Genomic DNA, 4,217 nt, shown 5'->3' on the forward strand with positions numbered 1-4,217 from the left:
TGTTCTTCCTATCCTACCCGTATCCCGCGCGGATATATCGAGATTCGCGAAGAAAAGAGGAAAAGAAGAAGAGAAAGAGAAGAAAAGGAGAAGAAAGCCAGAACATGCGCACACGTGAAATGAATGGAGCAGAAAAGAAAGAAAAGAATATCCGTAAGATGCAATGGAACACACGCACGTGTGGAAAAGATGAAATTGAGAAGAAAAGATGGACATAGAAGATCAGTACCGATGAAAACCAGAGTACAAAAGTCCAGTTCGATTTTTCGGTACAGAAAGAAGGAGACCCGCACAGAAGCCCACGCCCATGAGCCCACTCTCATGGGTCCCACCCGAGAGAAACTATTATAATTAATCTCGAATAATTATTACATAGCTATGCGTCTTAATAATAAATGGAAATGACTAAAATTTAGTTTGAATTTAATGGAAAAGATCTTTTGGAAAAATGTTGGAATATATGCAGCCCATTCGCTCGGTAATACTTGCACGCACCACCCATAAGATATTGACGAAACACAAGTACTCCGACCCAGGTCCCACCGCGTGGAGGTTGCTGCATGTGGAGACCCACGGACTAACGGTGACTCTACTTTTTACTACTACTAGTATTATCAAGAAAGCAAAGCAACGGGGCGACCTCCACTCCCGACGAATTCAAGCCTCCAAACGCTAAAATTGCAGCCCCATGCGTCTCCGCATTTGGGAACCGACTTACGCATAGCTCAACTATCCAACATCGGAAGCTTCGATCACCACTTGAGCACGACCGGTCGTGCTATCGCGACAAACGCCGGAACCCAAAATTGAATCTATCGCAGTCACGATACTTACGCGAGCATTCCGGAAACACTCACGCGAATATGTTGAATGCATTAGAGTCAATTTTGAACTTAATCGCGCCCGCCGAGAACACCAACGCCTATGCCAGCCGACATAAGCGAGTGTTCCTTCTATCTTGCCCGAACGGGAGAAAAGAAATCCTTCTACGCCTGAGGTAGAAAGATACTTTAAACACCCGTGTAAAAATCTAAATCCCTCCATGGTCCTTGGCGGTACGTGGAAATACACGGACTAACGGAGATTCTACTACTCTAAAATTCACGACCGAGATGCCTTTCCGCTTCGGGAGCTTCAGGCTTCTCAGCAAACTGGAGATGTGTAAAACCCCGCTTACAGATCGCTCCACTCTCCACACCGTCGGCTTCAGACATCTCGAGACACGACCGGTCGTGTCTATATTTCGATATTTCAAAGAACAAAACGAAGTCCTTCGGCAGGACTAAATCTCGCGATCGCGAACACCCATGCGCGTGTCGGCCGTCACGCGCGTGAGTGTTTTCCCTATCATTCGCATACGGAAAGCAAGGAGACATACCCTTCCTGTATATAATAAAAATTATATGCAGGGAGGTTCCTCTTTAACTTCCGTGTAAAAATCCCACGACGATAGGTCCTACGCTAACTTGAAACAGAAAAAGAGATAATTATTATATGCAAAAATAATAATAATAATAATATGCAAATTATATGAAAAAATGAATTAAACAATAAATATTATTAATTAAATAAAATAAGAAGATATGATAATATATACGCGATTATTAGATTAAAATTTTCCTGTAAAAATTAATTTCAACGACGATTATATTTCACGATGATCGAATCCGAAACAGAAAAAAAGTTAAAAGAATAAGGAAAGAAAAAAAGAAACACGGAACATGCCCGAGAGAAAGATAGAACTTAGAACTCTAATAGCAGTATTATAATTTCTCTCTCGAAGATCATTTCACTAGACAAAATTCACTATAAATGAGTTTAATTTTTTCCTAGCGAGAGAACGAACCCGCCTAAGGCCCACACCCAAGGGCCCCTCCCAAGGGTCCCACCCGAGGGAAGATAGAGTAATGAATCAACAATTTAATCGAAAATTTAAAATAATTGTTTAAACTATAATATGCAGCCATTCGCCCGGTAGTACTTGCGCTATATAATTACATATATAACTTAGATATAGATTTCGATATTTCGCAAGTACTACCGACCCAGGTCCCACCGCGTGGAGGTAGCCGCAACTGGGGACCCACGAACTAACGGGGACTCTAATCTCTAAGATTCGCGTTCGAGATGCCTTTCCGTTTCGGGAGTTTCAGGCTTATCAGAAAAATAAACCGTCCACACACCGTCAACTTTAGACATCTCGAGACACGACCGGTCGTGTCTATCATTCGATATTTCAAAGATCAAAGCTCAGTCCTCGGCAGGACTTAGTCTCGCGTCCGCGAACACTTACGTACGTGACGACCGGCACGCGCGTGTTTTCCCTATCATTCGCGTACGGAAGCAAGGAGACATACCCTTCCTGCATATAATATACATTATATACAGAGGAGGTCCTTTAACTCCCGTATAAAAATTCCATGACGACTTTGTAACGGAAATGAGAAAAAGGATAAAAGGATAATAAATAGAAATATATATGTAATTAATAGAAATACATAAATAAATATAAATGCATATAATAGAAATATATAAGATTAAACAAATATTTATAATAAATATAAATGCATGTAATAGAAATATATAGAGGATTAAATAAATATATATAAGTGAATATAAATGTATAAAAAGAAAAAAAAAAGAACAAGAAAAGAAATAGAGAAATTGAGCACTAAAAGATGCTGAGATGGCAACCCGCTAAAAGTCCCACACCCGAAAATATGCATTAATAAAAGTTAATAAAAGTATGTAATTAGTAAAAGTATAAATGAAAGTAAGGATAGATACGAATGATAGCTAACGTAAGTGCGACGGAAAATCTATCAGTGAGTTCTCTTAGAAAATTAATTAAAAATTTTGTTATAATCAAATTTATTTAACTGTTGAAATATAACTAACAATAATAAAAATACAGAAATATACAGCCACTCTCGCTCGGTAATACTTGCGTTTTATAATTATAAGTATAATTTAGTTATAGATTGAATGAAAATTGTTTCAATAAATAAAAATATATATAATCGATAAAAATACATAAAACAATAAAAATCGCTTAAATAGAAATGCTTATAATAAGTAGATAATAATAGTGTTGATATGTTATAAGTATTTCTAATATTCTAATACTTATAAGTATTTCAATAAATAAATTACATATAATAATAAATATGAAATAATGTGTTCTAACCTAAAACAGAAAAATATTAAACGAAAAAGACAGCAGATAAAACAAGAGGGAACTATCCATACAACGCCTAAAAGACGCGCACCGCGGTGTTGACATGTATTATTCTTAGTAATCACGATTCGATCAAGCCGAAACGTGCATAGAGATCAATTCTCGTTGGTCTGCATCAACAGAGTTGATGTTAAATAAAGAGAATGTTCCGTGTGTGTTATAATTTTTCTGCACACCTTCAAAAAAGATAGCAGTCAAACACGGCGGAACTATTTATTCATCGCCAAAAACTGGCGTACCGCGTTAGGGCCATTTGGTCAAAGACACCGACCCGCGGTAATGCTGTGTAAGAATGTAATATTCTTTTCAATCACGATTCGATTAGGGCGAAACGTGCATAGAAATTAATTCACGTCACTCGGCATAGAGAGTGCTGATGCCAAGTAAAACAAATATTCCGTATGTGTATTGTGATTTTTCTGCACACCTATTTCAAAGATGGCAGTCAAACACGACGGAATTTTTCATTCAACGCCTAAAAGGCGTTTTCACCGCGTAAGGGCCATTCGGTCAAAGACAGCGACCCGCGGTAATGCTGTGTAAGCATGTATTATTCTTCGTAATCACGATTCGATAGAGACGAAACGTGCACAAAGTTTAATTCTCGTCACTCGGCATCGAAAGTCTTGATGCCGAGTAAAACAAATATTCCGTGTATGTATAGTGATTTTTCTGCGCACCTATTTCAAAGATGGCAGTCAAACACGACGGAACTTTTCATTCAACGCCTAAAAGGCGTTTTCACCGCGTAAGGGCCATTCGGTCAAAGACACCGACCCGCGGTAATGCTGTGTAAGCATGTATTATTCTTCGTAATCACGATTCGATAGAGACGAAACGTGCATAAAGTTTAATTCTCATCACTCGGCATCGAAAGTCTTAATGCCGAGTAAAGCCAATATTCCGTGTGTGTATAGTGATTTTACTGCGCACCTATTTCAAAGATGGCAGTCAAACACGACGGAACTTTTCATTCAAC

At 38.4% G+C, this 4,217-nt stretch overlaps 1 long non-coding RNA gene across 1 annotated transcript in view; it reads right to left on the bottom strand.

Moving 5' to 3' along the window:
* Positions 1–4,217, bottom strand: part of LOC122635130 — a 9,214-nt gene that overhangs the window by 438 nt on the left and 4,559 nt on the right. The window lies entirely within an intron of this gene.

The sequence above is a fragment of the Vespula pensylvanica genome, chromosome 17, assembly GCF_014466175.1.
Source record: "Vespula pensylvanica isolate Volc-1 chromosome 17, ASM1446617v1, whole genome shotgun sequence".
NCBI lineage: Eukaryota > Metazoa > Arthropoda > Insecta > Hymenoptera > Vespidae > Vespula > Vespula pensylvanica.